This window comes from Crocuta crocuta, unplaced genomic scaffold, assembly GCF_008692635.1.
Source record: "Crocuta crocuta isolate KB4526 unplaced genomic scaffold, BGI_CrCroc_1.0 scaffold619, whole genome shotgun sequence".
Lineage (NCBI taxonomy): Eukaryota > Metazoa > Chordata > Mammalia > Carnivora > Hyaenidae > Crocuta > Crocuta crocuta.
Window position 1 is genome coordinate 858,347 of NW_027533395.1, and position 21,304 is coordinate 879,650.

The 21,304-nt window shown below is 50.6% G+C and overlaps 4 long non-coding RNA genes across 4 annotated transcripts; 1 reads left to right on the top strand and 3 right to left on the bottom strand.

The window, feature by feature from the left end:
• Nucleotides 1-530: 530 nt before the first annotated feature.
• LOC144218438 (uncharacterized) lies at nucleotides 531-1,379 on the bottom strand. Its single transcript, XR_013331163.1, has 3 exons — nucleotides 1,241-1,379; nucleotides 886-1,021; nucleotides 531-559 (listed from the first exon to the last, which is right to left on the bottom strand). It is a non-coding gene; the product is annotated as an uncharacterized LOC144218438 (long non-coding RNA).
• A 120-nt stretch (nucleotides 1,380-1,499) lies between these two features.
• LOC144218482 (uncharacterized) lies at nucleotides 1,500-10,985 on the top strand. The gene is made up of 2 exons (XR_013331171.1): nucleotides 1,500-1,607; nucleotides 10,671-10,985. It is a non-coding gene; the product is annotated as an uncharacterized LOC144218482 (long non-coding RNA).
• A 589-nt stretch (nucleotides 10,986-11,574) lies between these two features.
• Nucleotides 11,575-13,761, bottom strand: LOC144218483 (uncharacterized). Its single transcript, XR_013331172.1, has 3 exons — nucleotides 13,655-13,761; nucleotides 12,894-12,951; nucleotides 11,575-12,339 (listed from the first exon to the last, which is right to left on the bottom strand). It is a non-coding gene; the product is annotated as an uncharacterized LOC144218483 (long non-coding RNA).
• A 388-nt stretch (nucleotides 13,762-14,149) lies between these two features.
• LOC144218437 (uncharacterized) lies at nucleotides 14,150-20,766 on the bottom strand. Its single transcript, XR_013331162.1, has 3 exons — nucleotides 20,689-20,766; nucleotides 20,386-20,503; nucleotides 14,150-14,253 (listed from the first exon to the last, which is right to left on the bottom strand). It is a non-coding gene; the product is annotated as an uncharacterized LOC144218437 (long non-coding RNA).
• Between the last annotated feature and the right edge of the window lie 538 nt (nucleotides 20,767-21,304).

Genomic DNA, 21,304 nt, shown 5'->3' on the forward strand with positions numbered 1-21,304 from the left:
CCCCTCCTATTTACTCTTTCAGTCATTCATTTTCCAAATAATTCTGAGCACCTACTGGGTGCCGCGTGCAAGGGTCTCCCCTGCATGCCTCTCTCTCTCGGTTTCTCCCTCTCCTTCTCCCCCACCGTGCCCTTGCCCTCTTGCTCCCTCCTCCCCAGCTCTGCCTCCCCCTCCCCCTTTCCTTGGCTGGGTGGCTGGACCACGGCTGTCACAGCAGATAGATAATTGAAAAATGGGCCTCACCTTTGCAGCCAGCAGGAGTGGTTCAGGCAGTTACTGCCAGGGTTACCTACTCCATCTCAGGCCCAGGCTCCAAAAGAGATTCTGAGGAAATTGGATTTTACATGGATGTTTTATTCGGGCAGAGGCTTTAGTGTATATAAGTACAGGCGAGGAGGCCTTGGCGGCAAGGATGAGTGAGGCGAGACAATCCCGCCTGGGGCCTGCGGGCGGGCCATGTGCTCAGCTCTGGGGCCCAGACCTGGACAGCAGTGCATTTCCCCCTCATCATCTGGGACTAAAAGAGGTTAATGCCTCTGTACAGTTTCTCAAAACCTGCCTTGGGAATAAAAAAGTGTGTGATTGTTGGTAGGACTGTATACTGAGAAAAGAAGGAAATATACTGGAGAAGTTTGAGGACTGATTCAGTATTTATCGAACCTTAACTTGTGAGGCTTTGTGTTTGGGGTACAGGAGTGAGTGAGACATGACTGCTGTTTTCAAGGACAGCTGGGAGAATAACAGCCTTGGCTTTCAGGTTAGGAGCAAAGAATAGGAAAGGTGAGAAAGCGGATGCTGAGATCATTTCCCTAGGGTCTGACATCCGGGAGGTCGGAGGAAGCAGCAGAAGGGAAATTGTTCAGGTTGTAGGGATGAGGGGCCTACCAAGCCTTCAGTCTCCCCTTCCTGGGCCTGGTTAGCAGAGAACATCCAGGAAGAGTTAGATCGTTGTGGCCACCGAATCTATAGGCAACTTCCCGTCCAAGGTGTTGCAGTGAATCCTGGTGAAAGTCTCTGAGGGCTAGAATTATGGGGCATTAATGATCAAGGTAAGGCCTTCCAGAGAGACAGGGGGGGAGAGGGCCTGGATGAGGAGCCCTTTAGGGGAGGCCTAAGTTGAAGGTACATGGGCAAGTGAAGGGCATCAGAAGGCCAGGGAGGTGGGATTTGGGTGTGGGAAGGAGGGAGTAGGTGCCCTAGGACAAAGAATCGTCCTGTGTTTAAATGGCCCCGTCCTCACAGAAAAGGATTCATTTCTTTTCTTGGAAGGAGAGTTCTGCAGGAGCCGTCCCGTGACTGAAGAGCTGGTATTAATGTGGGTAACCAGACTCAGAGCTCACGGAAGGGACAAGTCTCCTGAACTCTGAGCAGAGACAACAGCTGCCTGATTCTAGCCACATCATTGAAAGCTGGACCAGTCCTCCCCCAGATTCCAAAGCCCTCTTGTCCTCTGCCACATTGTTCTACTGTTACATCATCAGCCTGCGGGGGCAGGACAGGTGCTGGGTAGATCATGGCCATCACTCCAGCTGCCCCGTGCACATCTCAGGCACTCCCAGATGGCATCTGGGAGCTCTAATCCAGCTGTAGGATGGGAGCGTTCTGAGGTAACCGGACCCCCTGCCTGATCTCCATCAGCATCTTCCCTCTCTCTCTTGTAGATTACATTCACCCTGACAGCCCCCTGAGGACGGAGGCCCTTCCCAGCTACCGGGGAGCCAGACCACTCCCACTTGCCTTAGTTACCGTTGCCTCCTCCTCACCTCTGCCCTCAGTGAGCCACAGGGACTTGCGTCCTCACTTTCTGCCCCCCAAACTCTGTTTCTGGAATTGTCTTCCCTTCCTTGTGACCCATTTTACATTTGGACCCTGGGGTTCTGGTCTCACTCCACTTCCTAGTCTAGGAACCCTTGAATAGGCTGTCAACAAGGACATGAGTGTGTGTGTATGTGTGTGTGCACCTGTGCTCACGTGGGCATTGCATGCCCAGGGCACAGGGGACACTGCTCATGAAGCAGGACTTGGTCCCACTTTGTCTTCTAAATTAGGAAATTGAGAAAAATAATAAATTGGGATATTGACATCAGAAAAAAAAATGAGGGGGTGCCTGGGTGGCTCAGTCGGTTAAGTGTCCGACTTCGGCTCAGGTCATGATCTCGCAGTCCGTGAGTTCGAGCCCTGCGTCGGGCTCTGTGCTAACAGCTCAGAGCCTGGTGGCTGCTTTGGATTCTGTGTCTCCCTCTCTCTCTGCCCCTCCCCAACTCGTGCTTGGTCTCTGTCTCTCTCTCTCTCTCTCTCTCTCTCTCAAAAAAAAAAATAAATATTAAACATTTTTTTAAAGGAAAAACATGAAAGAGCAGCCAGGGAAGTGACTTCCCACAATGGGAAGGCTGCCTCTCACTCTTCCAGCTCTCACTTCAAGGTGGGTTCCTGGAAAATCATTCTTCTAGGAGCATCTGCCCAGTGGGCCATCAGAGAGGACCCAGGGAAAGGGAGGGGTTGAAGGTGCTAGAAACAGAGCTATGTATGGTTCAATCGTTTGTTATGATTCAGAGCCTGTTCTTTCCTCTCCCTTCATGAGAAGCCAGCTGGAGGTAGGGCTCCAAAGAGAATGGACCTTTTAAAGATAGAAAGCCTGGCTGGCTCAGTCTGTAGAGCATGCAATTCTTGATCTCAGGGTTGTGAGTTCAAGCCCCACATTGGGCATAGAGGGGCTTAAAAAAAAAACTTAAAAAAAATAAAAAAGAAAGAAAGCCAGTTTCTGAGGAGCAAAGGGGGCCAGTAGGAGCTGGAAGTTGGATGCCTGGCTGAAGAAGCCAGGCCTTGCAAAGGAACATTTCCAGTCTTAGCAACAAAGCCAGTGTTAGCTGTGTGGCTGTGGTGAGCATCACCTGACCTCTCCAAGATTCAGATCCCTCATGTGTAGAATGAAAAAAATGAAGGTATCTTTCAGCTCTAATTTCTGTGATTCTTTTTTAATTAAGTTTTGATTTTAACTCCAGTATACTTAACATACAGTGTTATATTAGTTTCAGGTGTATAATATAGTAATTCTACACTTCCATACATCACCCAGTGTTCATCACAGCAAGTGCCCTCTTTAAACCCCATCACCTGTTTCATTCCCCGCCCCCCACCATCACGTTGTTCTCTATAGTTATATGTCTGTTTCTCGATTTGTCTCTGTCTCCCTTTTTTTGTTATCCCTTTGCTCATTTGTTTTGTTTCTTAAATTCCACCTAAGAGTGACATCATATGGTATTTGTCTTTCTCTGACTGACTTGTCTCACTTAGCATTATACTCTCTAGCCCCATCCGTGTCATTGCAAATCGCAACATTTCATTCTTTTTCATGGCTAATTTCTATGATTCTAAAGTGGCGAGAGAATATATTCAGAGAGCCCAACCTGAGATGAAAGCAGCAATTCCGGGGTTGAAGATCCGGCATCTTCCAAGAAGGAGGAATAGATAATTGTGGGGCCGGTGGGGCCTGCTGTTACCCTGAGGACTCTTGGAGGCTGGGAACCTGCTGGGCCCAGGACAAGTACAGAGCAGGAAAGCAGCCCGGCCCTGGGGCGGAGAGAAGGCAGGGGTAGATCCAAAAAGCAGTGCCCCCCACACTGTCTCAAGCCCAGAGGCTAATTCTACTCAGAATTTAGCTTGCGTGGCTCAGAGGTGTTGGGGAGAAAATCCAAGTGGCCAAGAAGCTGTTGGTCAATTGAAATGACAGGAAGACTGCGCTTTTGAGTGTTCTAGAATGGGTGTTTAGTGAGGGCCTTTGCTTGGTGTCTCCGGAGTTGCTTAGCAGAGTTTTCTAGTTAGATGTTAGCATCACCTTGGCTCTTAGGATGGAGAAGGGATCAAGGCACCCCTAGTGAGTGGCAACAGCAGGACCTCCTTCAGACTCGCCGCAGGAACGAGGCGCACTGTGAGAAGCAGCTGGGGGGAGCAGTCAGGGGTCCTGTTCTAACGGAGACGCCACTCCCCTTCCCGTCTTGACTCTGAAGAAACAAGGCAGGTGACCAGCGAGGCCTTGCAGCAGAAAGCTGCCTGGGAGGGTAAACCTCAGAGGGAAAAGACTAGAAGCCCAGAGCACAGGCAGCTGGAAGCCAATGGGCAAGGGAGGAGAGGGGAGGAGAAGGGAGGGAAGATATCCCTTTCCACGGATGTGCCTTGGCGCCTGCCCAGGCAAGAGGGGGCAGATGTCCTGTCTTGTCCCAAGCCCCTGCATTTGCCACCTTGTTTACCTCGTGCCTATTTATAGTTGCAGGCTCCAAGCCTGGCATGGGGCTCTGCGATTTATATGACTATAAACCTCCAAAGGGCACTGAGAGCTGGCAGGGCATGGATAAAGATGGGGGCAGGCCTCTCAAGGTCAAAATGGCCATCCTCCCTCGCCTGTTGACCTTATACCCCACTAAAGAGCAAGAAGTCATAAGGCCAGGCTCAGGCAAAGAAGAGATGAGTGGGAAGCCACAGTTACCTCTTTGAGTCTTCCTGCCCTAAGCTTGTCCAGTTTAGGCTTTGGAACAAATTCGAGAGGACCTGTTTTGTTTTGTTTTGTTTTGATTTCCCTTTTGGATAGGGTAGGGACGCTCCATGTGGGAGGGTGGGTGGATCTCTTCGGAGAGTGTTTGAATTTGGAGTGAGTTAATCTAGAAAGGAGATCTGCAGCCCAGCTCCCACCTGCCCATCCACTTAGCAGAAGGGAAAAAAGAATCTGGACCCTGCTTGCCTTCTGGGGTGCCTTTGGAAGCCTGAGCTGGCCCACCTCTCACTTAGGCCGGGGTATGCTGGGGTACCTGGTGCCAGAGCCCCCAGTCACCATGGGATCCTGCTAGAGCAGTGCATTTCCCAAATCCTTCCCTTCAGGGGCACCCTCCTCTGCCTCTGGCTAACCCTCTACTTCATGGCCCTCTCCACTGCCTCTTGCCCTCCAGCCCCCCATGTGTTCCCAGCCCACTTCTCCCCCAGAAGTGCCCTACACCATGCCTGCTATCCCTGCTTCTTCTGCCGACTCTCCCAGGCCTCCTGCTGTAAACTTACCCGCCCCCCCCAACCCTCTGCACTGGTCCCAACCCCATGATTTGTCACCTGAGCATTAAGGCTGGACAGAGCTCAGTTCTCTGTGTGTGTGTGTGTGTGTGTGTGTGTGTGTGTGTGTAAGAATGTGCTGGGTAGGTGGAGAGTCACACGTCACAGGCCAAATGTGCGTGAACATGAAGGAGAGGAGAAACCCAGAATGACCTTCTCCTTGACTGCTTTGTTTATGTCTCATCAATCTCTAGTCTGCTGGACTAAACCCAAGGGCTGGCAGAGGGGAAGTGTCTCTTAGAGCCAATGTGGCCCCTTGGCCATTTCTGGGCCTCCTTTGACCCTCCCTTGCCCGTCACCACCATGGGCCTTAGCCCCCTCAGGAGTGGACTAAATGTGGTGGGGGACAGGCAGAGCCGGGGCTGCCCAGCTGAGGCCAGTCCTCTAGTGGGGGGAGGGGCACTGGAGGACGTTGAACTGTCAGTCAGTATATACTCCTGCCTGGGCTGGGGCTTTGTTTTGGCCTTAGAGATGGATTAGGCTCTGGGTAAAGTAATATTCCAGGGAGACTAGGAGGTCCCAGGGGGATGGGCCTGTTCTCAGGTTCACTCCTCCCTTCCCCCTTCCCAGCCCAGCACACAGGAGTGGGAAGGCAAATGAGGGAGTCCAATCAAAGCCTTTTCCTTCTCTCAGGAGGGGAGACAGGAAATGGAGAAGATTCTGGAGTCCAGAGAGTCCCTTTCAGTCACTTACTAGTCCACTTGTTACCCAGTGCCTTCTACGGGATGAGGGTTGGGGATCTGGCAAACATAGGTCTGGTATGAGGACGGGGTCTGAGGACCTGGGGAGACATCAGGGACCTGGGTAGGGGTAGGGTGCAGTGGAGAGGAACCCAGAGGACCTGCACAGGGCTGGGAGGACAGAGCTTGCCCTCTTGCCCTCCCCCAGAGGGAGGCAGCAGAGGACCATGGGAATTGCCCCATCCACTTTCCTTTGTGCCCACTGTCCACCATGGAACCCATAGCAAGGGACTCGCCTGGTTTGAAGGTTTCGCACCTCCAGCCCCTGCCCCTCTGCTGGAGAGAGAAGGGGGAAGTCAGCCTGTTCTCGGCCCCCACAAGCCCCTCTATTCATTCCTAAGCAGAGGCTCCTCTCCTTCATGCTTGGAGCTTGGAAACATAATTTTGTCCATTCCATCTCCTTACATTCCTCACCCTCAACCTCCCCAATTCCCGATCTCCCACATCCCCTTGGGGGCCATGACACAGCCCTGAGTCACCACCCTGAAGAGGCCCATTCTATCTTGGGGAGATGCTCTGTGCCTGCTGGGCCATGACCATGACAACTAGACATCGTTTGCATCTGATTCCCAATCTTCCCTAGGGAGTTTTGAATGATGGTCACGCCCACATACTCCTGATGTCTCTTTTCTCCTACCCCCATTTAGGCACTCACCAGGCCTACTTATGTGGGTATGAGGACCAGATCTGGATCTAGAGAGGCACAGAAAGACAGTTCTCATGCTGCGGGTCAGGCTGGCATGCGGGCGGTGGCTGGGTGGAGCTCTGAGATGTGGCCTTGAGTGAGATAAGAAACCAATGCCTCCAAGCCTAGAAACCTTCCCCCCACCCCCACTAGTATGGCATCTCCATGGTCGCTCAGCCTGGCTGGAGAAGAAGGTGGGGGTGGGGAGCAGCAGGGAGCACAGGCAGGCGGGGAAGGAGAATAGTAGGGGAGAGGGGAGGGCACTGGTCAAGGAACTAACATCTCAGTTGCTGGCAGCTCAAAGTTAGGAAACTAGAAGGAAACCAGAAGCTTCAAAGTTAGACCCTGGGCAGAGACAGCATTCCTGGGTGGCCACCTGGGCATGGGGTGGAGGGAGCTAGGGACAGAATAGCCTTAATTTGAGGATGATCTCCAAAAGGAAGGTAAGAGGTAAGAGCAACCAGGTTTTTTGAGAAAAAGAGGGCCAAGGAGTCCCTTTTTTTAAAAAAAATTAATTTTATTTATTTTTGAAAGAGAGAGAGAGAGAGAGAGAAAGAGAGAGAATGAACGGGGGAGGGGGTTGGTAGGAGGGAGACACAGACTCTGAGTCGGACTCCAGGCTCTGAGCTGTCAACACAGAGCCCAACGTGGGGCTCGAACTCACGAACTGTGAGATCATGACCTGAGCTGAAGTCGGATGCTTAACTGACTGAGATACCCAGGCGCCCCTAAGGAGTTCCTTTTGAACCCTTATCAAGGTATGAGTGGCTGAGAGAACTGAACCCTGGGAAGCAGAGCTGGGATCTCGATGGAAAGGAGCCCACGTGTTAGTAATCAGCATAGCTACAGAGAAGGAGCGTGGCGGAGTGGCAGGATGGCACTTATCTCTCTTATCCAGTCTCCTGCTATTGGTGTCAAGAAGCCTGGTCTCAGAGCATCCAAGATGTAAGGCAACAGGCACCTTACAGGTCATCTAGCCTAGCACCCATTTTACAGATAGGAAAAGAGAGGCACAGAAGGGAAGGGTGGCAGTCGGTCCCACCGCTTAGCCATCCCCCAGCCTAGTTTGCAGACCCCACATTAGCCTCATCCTGTGGAACTCCAGGCTTATCTGCCTGCCCCAAAGATTTGTTCCCAGATTAAGTTATCCCTCCTCCATCTGCCCTATTGATGCTCTATGTTTACATCCCTCCAGATCTGCCTGCCTGAGGAGCCCTGGTTAGAAAACCTCCCTTTTCGTTTCCTAGTCCAGATTGGGGCTTCTTAGAGGCTCCCTTTGCAACCTGGGATGTCACCGTCTTTCTGTTAAAATGTCTCTCCCACTCTGCCTTGGCCTCTCCCTCTTTCTCTCTTCTTCAGCTTTCCTCCCTCCCTCCTCTCGCCAACCCCTCCTCTAGATAGAGCCCCTGAACTGCCAAGATGAATCTCTGAAGCTTATGGTTCTGGCCTGTTCCTGGTAATTGAGCTGTGCTCTCTAGAAGTGATGGGGGAGGGGGGCAGTGGCGGCCTGGGGTCTGGTCCTCCTCCCACTTGCCTAGAGCCCCCATCCCCACCACTGTGATCCGGCAGAGGGGGTGAAGAGGGGAGAGGTGGTAATGCTTCCTCTTCTCAGCCCGCCTTCTCCAACTCTCTGTCTCCCTGGCTTCCCCTCCCTGCTTCATCTCCAGCACAAATCACATGGTGACAGCCCCATCCAACCTTTGGGGAAGGGTTTGTAAATGTGTCTTCCTTAGCTCTGATCTCCAAATTGTTCCTTTTATTGCATTTGTCACGGTGAAGATTAAAGTCCCTGGGTGGCCTGCACCACAAATCACAGTGTGCTCTCAAGAAGCGGCTGCAGGTTGGGAACTGATGGAGGGGTCCAGGCCCCGCCCACACTCCCAAGCACACAGTGCCATCCGTAATGTGGACTTGTACCTGGGAACAGGAAGATGGGCCGCTGCTGTTGTCATTCTGAGCTGTTGGCTCTATTTATAGCACAGTTGTGACCTCTTCCTCGAGGCTGTCTTCCAGGCTTACTCTGCCCGTTCCACAGTGGGTATCACTATCTCTGTGGGTCTGTCTTCTCCATGAGATGAGAGAGAAAGCTGTGTTCACATATGCCTCTGTATCTCTGGCCATATCAATCTCTAGATCTTCTCCTGGAAACACTCCGAATGGGTCAAGGGCAACTCGAGCCCAAAGCCCCCAAGGAACCCATGTCCAGGATGCAGAAAAATAGCTGATCCTACCCTTGCCTGGCACCTCCAGACCCTGACTTTCCTTCTCATCCTGCCACACAACTGGGTGCAGAAGCGGCACAGCTGAGGGACCAAGAAGACAAAAGCCCCTTGTACACACGCACAGAAAAACAGTTCCTTTCCTGCCCCCTTATGAGGTAGGCTTCCTGCCTGTCCCTCATGCACATTCATAACATTCAAATTTATGCCGTAATCTCCGCCGCTCCATATGTATGAGCCTTTGATGGGTGTTTGGGTTTATGGGATGCACCCAGCCCTCCATTCCCTCGCCCGCCCACCGCCTCCAACCACTGCAAAGACGCTCGTACATAATTGACATCGGCAGATTCTTTCATTATACAAGATTTAGCATCTGCTCGGGGATTGCTCGCTCCTCACTCACTATAGATGACTTTTCCCCGAGTTTCCTATTATCAATTCAAATTAGCCCCATTTCCCCACCCGACCAGCGCAGCATTTACACTTGACAGTGAGGAAACAGCAAGGCTGTAATGGGCTCCTCAATTATTTAGGCCCAGTTAGGCCAGGACCCAGAAGGCCTCAACAAGGGGGTGTGCTGAGGTGAGGTCATCACAGAGGGGAGGAGAGGGTCTCCACCATTTGGTCCGTTTGACCTTCTCATAGCCCCGCACTCTCGCTTTCCATACTGGGGAGTCCTTCCTCTCCCATCCGGGTCTCTAAGGGGTAGGACAGGACCCTGGCTGCCTCCACCCTCAGCAGCAGCTCCTCTCTCCACCACCCCCCNAGAAGAGGTCATTGGCACCAGCCAGCAGCCAGGCTGGCCCCCTCCCCTTAAGATGTCTATCTTAAAGCGCATCTCTGTGAAGATTCAAGGTAGTAGGCTAGGATTTAGAGAGCGTGGCAGAGAAAGACCGAGACAGACACCAGTGAGAGAGACCAGATTCATGCTATGGAGCCCTAGGAAGAGAAACTCAGACTCAGAAACGGGGATCCGTGAGAGCGTGAGGGGGGCCAAGAGACATGCTGTTTGGGAGAAGTCACAGAGAAGAAAAAGGCTCGGGCAAGGCCCTTTCTCAGACCAAACTGGCTGTGCAGAACTGTAATGAGGTCAGTGCTGCCCCGCTTCTGGTCTGACTAGCCCAGGCCCAGCCTCCTGTAATAACTCTTGGGCCCAGTGGCTATTCAGGAGTCACGGGGTCCTCTGAGCCCACTAAATGGCCCAAGTCCACGTCAGCATGGAGGGCCTCAGCCCTCATTCTAGTCATCCCACTGCCATCTCAAGTGGGCTCCTCCCACACCCCTCCTGTGCTGGGGGGGTCACCCCTCCCTTATTCTCTCTAGCCCCCAGCCCCTCCCTTTCCCAAGCCCAGATCAATTTGCAAGGGCTATGATGAGGGAGGCAACAGGCAGGGATCTGAGAGGCTCTGGGATTAGAGGTGTCTTTCCCATGCTCGGCTTCTCCAGAATCAAAGAATTCCACTGTCTGATTGGATTTACCCTAAGTCACAGGCGTGTGGGACCTTCTTTCCCTCAGCAACAGCTGGAAACAGCCCTAAATATGATTAATTAACGCTGTAAAAAGCCCTGGACACAATTAAGATTTATGTGTGTGCCTGAATACGTGCACACATGCGTGTGTGTGTGTGTGTGTGTGTTGGTAGGAGACAGGAGTGGGGGTGAGACGGGTGGATTACCAGCTACCTACAGGCCCTCCAGGGGAGTGGAGTGATATATCCTCAGAGACATTCCTTCAATATCCATCCCAAGCAGGGGTCATGTTATCCAGCCTCCAGCTTTTGAGCAGATTAGCCCCTTCCTCTGTCCAGGGGCACTGGGTGATTTTCTGCTCTCTCTTCCCTGATAAAGCAAGGTNGTCCCTTATCTCTTCTCCCTACACCATAAGAAAAGTGTTCTCTCTCAACCTCAATTCCTCTTGCTGGGTCATTCTAGGGATCAGAGACCTATGCACAATCCCCCAACACAGCTGCCTAGACACAAGTCCAAAGGGACGTAAAATAGGAACCTCAGAGGAATCCGAATAAACAAGCCACCAGCCAAGCTTCCTGCCCTTGGAGATGTCTCACTTTCATCTTCAAAGACTCATGTCTCCAAGACAGGACAGAAATCATTTCTTTGGACTCCCCCTGCATCTCTAGGATGACAAAACCTCTTTTGAGTGGCCCTCTCCTGACATCTGTGAGATTTGGGTGGTCGTTCCCCATGGTGTGGACACCCTACCTTTGATAAGACGCTTGTGATGATCAATGTTATATATAATTCTGAAACAGAGGGAACAGGAACACAGACAATTCCAAACAGCAAGTTATCTGAAAAATCAGTCCTCAGGAATCGTTGAAAGAAGACTGGATTTTAATTTCTTTTATTTATCACAAATGATTGATCTACTTCCGTTTTGCTGAGATGAGTAGGCCCAAGAAGAGGTTACCTAGATTCGAGCACTGATGGCCAAAGATGGAATGGACCAGAAGGAGCGTGGAAAAGCTCCAGACGCTGCATCCCCTCCCAGGATCATTCTGGGGTCAGTGGCCTGAGTGCCTAAGGCCGCTTCTGCGGCTCAGTCTGCATCAAGGGTGAGGACTGCCTGGAGGATCCTTGGGAGAGGGCCATCATATATCCTGGTGGAGTCCATAACAAACACAGCCTTAAGCCACTAGGACTGGAGTTCAACTTCCTGATATCAAGGCCAGGGAGCGTGGGAACTCCTTGTCAGTTTCCTGCCTTCACAGTACAGGCTTGTTGTGAGGATCAAAGAGCGGGGGGGGGGGACATTCCAGAGACCCCAGATGCATGTGTGTTGGCTCTACCACATGGGTTAACTGTGCAGAGTGCCCCTCCTACCCCATTTCCAATCACACCCTTTGGGATCTACAGAGTACCACTTCCAGGGAGAGAGGAGGGGAGACGAGACGGTGTGAGCAGCAGCCCTAGGTCCCAGTGGGCAAATGAGGAGGAGGAGGGGGGCAGAGAGGAGGGATGCTGGCAAGAGGTGGACAGGAAGCCAAGCTGGGGATGGGCAGCTCCTCTGTGAGTGTCCTTACGCTTTCTTACAGACCGTCTGCTTCTTTGGTGTCTGGTATTAGAGTATATGCAGGTGACCTTGTGCAACTCTATAGGGCAACGTGTCCCTGCATGTGCTGTATCTCTACTCTGTGTCAATACTTGTGACCCTATAGCTAGGGATAGGTGTGTCACCAGAAAGATCAAGAAATTAGGGGATTACCCAAAAGACCAAACCAGGCAACCTGAGTCTTTGCTGAGCATAGTGTTTACAACAAGCAAACATGAAATGGAATGCCTTGAGGAGAGGCACGTACTTTTGAGAGAGGGCTGAAGACCCCACCACTCCCTATTACCTTTCACTGGTTGCAGACTTACATAATCTGCCTGGCACTCCTTGAGTCTGTCACCTCCTGGGAGAGAAGGAGATGTGCTACTATTTGCCCATGAATTGGCTCCGAATTATTAGCTTCTTTCAGAGAGAAAGGCTGGGAATGGCCACCAGATTCTCTGAGACTGAGATGTACTGGAAACCACTTCCCTTTTATTTCTTCAGAGTCAGGAACACGTGTACTGAGGGAAGGAAAGCAGTCCCATCCTCCTATGAGTGAGAGGAATGCGATCATACAGATGACACTGGTACCCAGTCCGCCTCCGTGGGACTCAGAACTTGACACACTGCCTCTTCCCCGTCAGTTCTGAGCTGAGGCTGAGATATGAGACAGACAGAGGGGGAACAGCATAGAGACCCCAAGGGAGTTACTAATTTCCAGTTGGTGTGCCCCAGACACGGGCTTCTGCCAGAGAATGCGGATGGAGAGGGGTTTGGCCTGATGAGATGGCTGTCGGGGCAGACCGGTGGCTCAAACCAGTGGCCTCACAGATAGGCAGGCTCTCCTTCCTGTCCAGCATCTTATCACCACCCTGCCCCACCCTCCATCTTCCTGGGAGAAAGGAAGTCCTAAGGCACGTTTTTTCTTGAATTCGGAGCAGGTAGCTGGGAATGTGTGGGGCTGGATGTGGTGCTGGGGATCCCGCTTGCTCTTAGTCCCTGCTTCACTCCTGCAATCAGCTTTCCAGAAGTCTCAGTGGACCTGAGAGGGTCAGACCCCTGAGGGCGACCATACATGATCAGGTCTATTCCTAGTACTTTACCATTCAGGCAGCAGCTTCTGGAGTAGAAAGTAAGCCATTCATTTGACTTCCAAGAAGCCTAGAATAGAGACAGGAAGGGAATAAAGGATGACTTAGAGGGAATACAAGAGTGTTAGTATTTTATAGTCATCGTTTATTGAATGTTTATTTTGTGCAAGGTAGTGCACTGAATATTTTACATACTAGGTCTCATTAATGGTTACAACCATTCTGTGAAGAACTTTCTGCTCAGATAAGATTGAAGGTCCGGGGTAAAAAACAGGTCTGAAGCCACACAGCTATTAAGTGGTGGATCTGGCTCTTTCCATCCAGGGGCACTGCCTCCTTCAGATTTAAAATCAATATAAAAACCTGAGGTCAATAGGGAAGGTGGGGGTAAGGCAGGTTACCAGATTCGGTGAATAAAAACACAGGATGCCGAGTTAAAGTTGAATCTCAGAAAAACAACAAAGTTGGTTTAATTATGTCCTATTTAGGACATGCTTATACTAAAAAGCTATTTGTTGTTTACCTGAAATTCAAATTTAACTGGATATCTGCATTTTATCTGGAAGATCTAGGGTGGGGCCCAGCCCTGCCCCATTTCACCCAGAAAGCCCTGAGGGAAACAGACCTCAAATAAAAGGCTGTCTCAAGGCAGCACTGACACCTCTCCTCTCTCTCTAACCATGGCTGATGCCTCACAGAATGGCGCCGACTCCGTGTAGGGCGTCTGGGCACCTGACCGGCCCCCAGCTCTGGGGGAGATCACACCCACTCACCAATCTGTAGGGATGAGCCCCTTTTCATCCCAGCAATGGGCTGCTCCATAGGCAGTGGCGGCGGACACCACCTGGGGAGGGGGAGAGGCAAGGGGCACCCAGCAGAGGTCCCTGAAAAAACAAAATTAAAACTTACAGGAGGAAAAAAGTCAGGAAATTTGAGATGTCAAAAAAGCATCAAAGCAGTTATCATGGGGAAAATAAAAACTTGCTGACATTTATCGTAGGGCATAGTGCTGAATTATATAACGGGGGTAGGGGTGGGGGTGGAGGGGTCAACTGTCTAATCCGTTCAAGTTCTCTGACCTCTAGAGGGTGAGTCTAACTCGGGGCCGGCCTGGGAGGCGAGGTGGGGGCAGCTGCTCCTACTTCTCCCCTAGTCCCAAGGTCTCGAGCCCCGCTGTCGCCCCACCTCGCGGCCCTGGTCCTAGCCGAGCGCCCACGCGGGCTCGTGGTCCCGCTGCTCTGCGCGCTAAGCCCCGCTGGGCTCCAGCCCAGGCTCCAGCGCCTGCTCCAGCGCGCGCTCCGGCGTCCGCGCGTTCGGGCTCCCGTTGCCACTGCCGGCTCGGCTCGCTCGGCTTGCTCCGGGCGTCTCCCTACTGAAGAATTATGTTGCATAAAGCAGCCGCCACCATCTTGAACTGGCAGTGAACTTTGCTTTCTACATATAAATACAGATAGCAATCACACCCCAATCAGCGCCGAGGCTTCAGGGCATCATCTCAGCAACTCTAACTTTCCCATTACGATAATGTGATTTTCACTCAGTCTATAATATCACCAGCCATGAATAAAGCAACTGGCTCTTTCTGTCTCTCTCCTCCCTCCCCCCCTTTCTCTGACTCTCTGCCACCCTCCTCAGTCTCTTTTCTTCTCCTCCCTCTCTCCCTCCTTTTCTGTCTCTCTCTGCAACCTCTCCTGATATCTGTCTTCATGTCCATCTCTGCATCTCTGAGCATCTTGGGCTTCCTCTCCCTGCCTCCGCTGGCCCCCCTCCCTCCCAGGGACTCACATTCCCTAAATACTAATGACAGGGATTTGCAGTGCCCAGGGCTCAGTTAAGTTCTGCTCCCCAGCTCTGCCATCATCTGCCTTTGCCTGAAGGTGAGAAACTGCGGGCTTGGAGGTGGTGGGGGCCACCTGCAGGGTTTGGGGGACGGGAAGGAGATGGGGAGGAGAGGCTGGGAATTGGCTCCTTCCCTCCCCTCTCCTTTTTTCCTTAGGTCCCTGGATGGCTCTGGAAGGCTCCCTACCAGGAGCCATAGCCGGAGACTCAGGAACTGAAGGATCCAGCAGGGAGAGCTGAAAACTGCGTGCTTAGGGGAGGGTCCTGGAGACTCTGGTTTTCTGGATATTGGGGACCCCAAACCCAACCAGATTCCAAGTGCCAGACTATTGTGAATGGATAGAGTTGGTGAGAGGGTGCTCTGGAGAGGCCCGGGGGAAAGGAGGAACTAGCCTTCTAGGGTCACTTCTGAGGACACTGGGCCCTAAACTTGGAAAAGCTATCCAGACTGGAGCTGCCTTTGCCAGGACATGGAATAAAAGGTCACAGCCTTCATCCAGGTGTCAGCCACCTTATCAGAGCTCTTGGGAAGGCCTCTTGCCTTCACGAACACCCTCCAGGATGGTGGTGGTGCTGGTCAGAGGATTGTCTGTGCCTCTGGTCATTAGTTTATTTATTTGTCGCTCTATGGTTGTATTCTAGTTCTTTCACCTACGACTTTCGGGACCGTGGACAAGGCTCTTAACTTTTCTAAGCCTCAGTATCTTCATCTGTAAAATGGTATAATAACAGCGCCTGTCTAGTGAATAAGATAATGCATTAACACAGTGCTTGACACGTGGTTAAATGTTCAATAAATGTGAGCTATTATTACTATTAGCAAATACTGAATAACCACATACTGGGTGGGTTAGGCAGTATACCACAGAGGTTAAGAGCCTACTGTTTTAGAGTCAGACTGTCTGAATTTGAATCCTAGCTTAGCCACTTACCAGCTTTGTGACCTTGGAAAAGTCACTTAGCCTCACTCACAGTCAGTTTCCTTATCTGTAACCGCAATAATAATAGTCCCTATCACAAGGTTGTTATAAGAGTGGCACAGGCTAATCTAGCGTTTGGCGCAGTGCTGACATATGGCAAGGGTTCGAGGAATATTAGGAGTGGGGGTCTGGCACGGCAAATCCAGCCATGGGTGAGGCACACACTGCCGAGGGTCCCAGAGACCACATTCTGCCTGCGGGCCATTCTTTGGGCTGCTGATGCCCTTGACCTTTCACTTCTGTGGAGAATGAGGGCTTGCTTCAATTTCGCTGGCTGTAAGAATTGCAGCTTTCCCACTGCCTGCTTGCCTGGGAGGGGATTAGGATTCCTGCCCATGCCCTTCCTTGGGCAATGTTGGGGATTGAATACACTGTCCTAGGCAAGGGTTACAAGGTCTAGAAGGCAACTCTTGAATTTGCTCCCTTAGGCAGAGGTGATGAATTAGAATCAGACAGCTGCATCCTGTCCATTTCTGCATTTCTAAGGTTTGTTTGCTTGCTTGCTTGCTTGCATTTTAGTTTTTCTTGGTTTCTCTCTGAAGGATCCTTTGGAGATATTCCAGCCTGATCTTGGATGAAAGAGAGGAAAGAAAGAAGACTCTACTTACTTTGGTTGGGTCCTGGAGGGGTCCCAGGTGTTACGGTAGTCAGGGTTGGGGCTTTGGGGAGGAACCCAGGGGGCAAGTGTCAGGCCACTTGCTTATTTGGATCTCTCTGCTCATCTGTAGCCTCTTTACTTGGTTCCAGGAGCCAAGAAACTACCCTTCAAGATCTAGAGCATAACCCAAAGCCGCCTTCACCAAGTGTTTTAGCCAAGGGAACCAAACTCATTGTCTTTTCCCTACTCACTGTCCCCCTCAAAGACAACACAGTCCCATGCCTTCCAGATGATCACAGTCCAGTAAGAGACACAGGCATGAAAACAAAGGAGGAGAAGACACAGAGCCAACATAATAGGCATAACTACAGGGTACTGTGGGGACAAAAAGGGAGTGTTCACTCAGGTAGCCCTTTCTAGAGCTGGAGGTTCAGCTAACAGTGAGCAAAATGGGAGGGGGAAGAGAAGAGCATTTAAGGTAGAAGAAAGAATGGCATTTGCAAAAGCCTTGAGGTGTCACACAACCTGGCACACTTGGAGAACTGAAGTACGGAGGGTAGGGTTACTTTGATGGAGGCCACTGGAAGCGGACAGATAATAAAGGGCCATGTGAACTTGATTTCTAGCCTAAAGGGCTTTAGCAGTGGAGTGATTTGCACTTCTAAAAAATAGCTCTGAGGATGATGAAGAAATGCGAGAAGGGTGCAGCCAAAAAAGCTAGAAGTGGAAGGGTGGTGAGGAGGCTCTTCAAACCCTACAGGTACGAGACAAAGAGACCAGCATCTGGTGGTGGTGGTGTGGGGATTATCAAGGAGTGAGGCTGGAGAGAGCCTTTCAGGGAACTGACAGAATTTTCTACCTGAGGGGTATGGAGATGATGAGGGAGAGGATCCCTGGATGACTGCCAGGTCTTGCCTGGGTGAATGGTTGGAAGTGACAGAGATGGAGAACAGAAGAGATGGAATAGATTTGAGGAAAGAAAAAATATTGAGTTCTGATTGGGACGTGTGTATGGCACAGTTGTCTGGAGTACATCTCAGCGCAGGTATGAAGGACGCTAAGAGACTGTTAACTTTATCTCCACACATTCGGAAATTAAGATGTCTGACAGGGAGCTGGAAATTGTGTGTGGAGTTCAAGAAAGAAGTCTTGTCAGGGTACATGGATTAGAGAGTCGCCGGCTTCTGGATAGTAATTAAGGGCATGGGAAGGAGGTCCGTTACTTGGGAAAGGCAGGTGAGGAGAGAAGGGGGTAAGAGTAGAATCTTAGGGAGTATTGGCACTTGAAGGGGTGGTTTTTGGGGTGCCTCGGTGACTCAATTCATTGAGTGTCCAACTCTTGATTTTGCCTCAGATCATGATCCCAGGGTGGTGGGATCGAGCCCTGCATCAGGCTCCACACTGGGCATGAAGCCTGCTTAAGATTCTCTCTCCCTCTGCCCCTCTCCCCAACTCATGTTCACTCTCTCTCTCAAATTAAAAAAAAAAGCATTAAAACAAAATAAAAGGGTTTTCAACCTTGGCAACCATTTGGATCAGGCAGAGAACTTGAAAAGCACCATGTCAGGGCATCTGGGTAGCTCAGTCAGTTAAGCCTCTGACTCTTGGTTTCTGCTCAGGTCATGATCTCACGGTTCATGAGTTCAAACCTTGCTCAGCACAGAGCCTGCTTGGGATTCTCTCTCTCTCTCTCTCTCTCTCTCTCTCTCTTTCTGCTCTTCCCCTGCTCTCTCTCTCTCAAAATAAATAAATTAACTTAAATATTTTAAAAGAAAAAGGAAATAAAAACACCCATGTCTAGGCTCTAACCCAGACCGACTAAATCTGAATTTTTGAGAGTAAGCTGTAAAAGTTCCTCAGGTTGAGAACCCAGTGACTTAGAGGGAGGGCAGAGGAACAGGGCTAGCAAAGGAGACTGAGAAGGAGTGTTCAGGAAGATAGGAAGAGTTTCAAATAGGTAGAGTCCCAAAGCATCACATTGTGCAGAAGAATAATGGTTAGCTCCTACCCAGTATGTGTGCCATGTCAGGGACTTTATAGGAACTCCCTGAATCCTCCTGGAGACTCTACGAGGCAGGTACCATTATTATAAATGACCTTTAAATGATAAGGAAACTGAGGCACAGGGATATTAAGTACTAGCCCAAAGTCACACCACTAGCAAGCAGAAACCAGGATTTGAGCCCAGGCAGGCCACAACCAAGTCTGTGCTCCTGACCACTGTGCTAGGCCACCTCTCTTGCGGTGGCTGAGTGAGAAGAGCATTGTTCCTGGCTTTCGCACTTAGCTGCTCGGAATAACTTCCCAAGGGGTCAGCTCTCCTCCTTTTCTCCTTAATCTTCTTTCTGTCTCTTTCCCTTTTGCCTCTTACCATAGGTCACTAAGGGCTGCTCCCCACCCCCTCCGGTCTTCTTCTGGCTGATGGGGACAGGTGGGGGTGGTTCTCCACCTTCCCTCTTGCTGAGACAGAACAGTCTGCCCCTTATCAAGTGGCCACAACTATGGGGCACATGGCCAATAGCCTCTTCATTCACCAGGTGGAGCTGCTCATTTTTCTAAGCCTCCACAGTCCAGGAGGGAGGTGGGGAGTGAGGGTGATGCAGAAGAAATAGAGGATTCGATCCTCCCGGGAAGTAAGTCTTCTGGGAAGTCGGTGCAGAGATAGAACTTGAAGAGGAAGGAGACTGGAATCCGCATTCACACGGAGGGGATGTGAGCATAATCAGACACCTGGGATATCCCTACCTGTTAGAATTCCCAGGTGTCTGGGCACCTGCGTGGCTCAGTTGGTTAAGTGTCTGACTCTTGATAATAGCTCAGGTCATGATCTCACAGTTCATGAGTTCGAGCTCTACATCGGGCTCCTTGCTCACAGTGCGGAGCCCGCTTGGGATTCTCTCTCTCTTTCCCTCTCTGTCTGCTCCTCCTGCACTCTCTCTCTCAAAATAAACATATAAACTTAAAAAAAAAAATGTGCCTGCCAAGGCTGTTACAAAGATCAAAGACAATGCTATATGTAAAGCTTCTGACTCCAACTTCAGTGTAGAATTCCCAGGGGTCTTCAAAAAACATACCACAAGGGCCACCACCAGAGCAAGTGGATCAGAATCTCTGGGGCAAAGTGGTCTTTCAAAGCTCTGCAGGTGATTCTAAAGTGTAGCCAGGGTCAAGAACCACCACCTCAAGAAGAGCCCAGGATAAGTATGAAAAGGCCCTGCTTCTGACCTTACTTGTGTTACTTCCCAGCTGAGCAGTCTTAGGAGACCCACTGGACCTCTCTGAGCCTCAATTTTCTTTATCTGGAAAGTAGGGGTAGTAATCCCGTCCCTGCCTACTTTACACAAGTAGTTATGATGCTTAGGTAGACTATTGGATATGATATATTTTGTTAATTATTTAGGACACTATATAAAAATGGGATGGAATTAACTTATGTAGACATTGAAATACACATAAGCTTATCTGTTCATTTGACACAGGTTGGTGCACTTGAGTACACACACACACACACACACACACACGACAGCTGCTGATTGTGTTCTGAAAGCGGAGCTGTGGTTTTCTAGACATGGTCTTTTATGTTTTTAGCTTTCAGAATGTGCCATTAAATTACGGAGAGAGGATCTGGTGTGCATGCGCGTGCGTGTGCACGGGCATGTGTGTGTGTTTAAATGATTGCTAAAGTGCAGCATCATTTGAGTCTGCCTGTCAGCCTATCAGAAACGTCATCTATAACCTTCACTGTTTGCAGTTTAATCTCCCCTGCCTCCCCACGGGCCCTGTTCTGACATTTTAAACCCCATAAATGACAGTAGTGCTCTAAGCCATTTTGAAAAAAGCCAAGCATTTGGAAAAAACACACATAGAGACATACCCCTAAATTCCCCTTCCCCTGAACACATGCTCACTCACGCTCATAAGTGGATTCACACACATGCTCACATCCCTGTACTGGCTGATTTGGGAGAAGTCACAGATTACAACCAACATGAATACACATGCGTGACAGCAGGGCGCAGATGGATGAAGGCATGGCCGTGTATCTAATGCCTGTGCGCGCATTCCAGTGGACACACAGTGGACATACCTTTCTGCTGCCATCCTCAAGTCCCATCCGTTCTTCTGCTCCTTGGCCTTGAAAGACAGCGGAAGAATCCAGGGTCCTTGAAAGGCTGCTTCTGAGAGCAGTGGGGTGATCTGAAAGGCTGACAGGCCCCAACTCTTATGGTGTCAGGCAAAGATGTATATTAATAGGCTCAGGGTCCATACTCTTGGAAAGCCCAGGGGTAGGAGGGGATAGCTAAGCAATGACCATTCCACCCTATCAGCAACCAGATAGCTTGCCACATTTGGGGACTAGAGTGAAAACAGGAAACCCAGAACTACTTACTAAAGGGACATAGTGTCTGAGTATAGAAGATACTGATGGTATCCACGAGGCAGGTCCCTATCAGCTCCCGACTGTATCCCTCAGGCCTGACACAGGGTCTACAGAACACCAGAGGCTCATAAATCCTTGTTGAATGAATGACTAAAAGAATGTATAAGCTCTAGAGGGAGTAAGTGGTCAGGGGAGTATGTGTGTGTATGTGATGGTGTTGGGGATGGGAGATTGGCCAGTTAAGGACAGTTTTTTTAGAAAAGATGAAAAGTTCCAACCTGGGGCTGGGACAGAGAGGCCCACATCACATCTAATGTCCCTTTGTTCCAGGGTACGTGGCTGACTCTTCCTGCTTTGGTTGATGACTTTGCAGCAAGATCTCCCCATGCAAAGGTAAGACAGACTTCCAAATGAGGTAGGGAATTGCAGGAGTGGTGAATTAGGATTACCTTTGTGCAGTCCCGGGACATTTTCCTGAGCTGGGGAACTTTTCTCCCTAATGTGCAAGGCATATGTACCCACAGAGGACAGGGACTCTGGGCAGGGGCTCTGTGGATCCTTTGTGGCAGGGCTGGCTCCTGTGGCTCTCCCTCCCACCACCTCAAGTCATCATGTACTTTAAGGA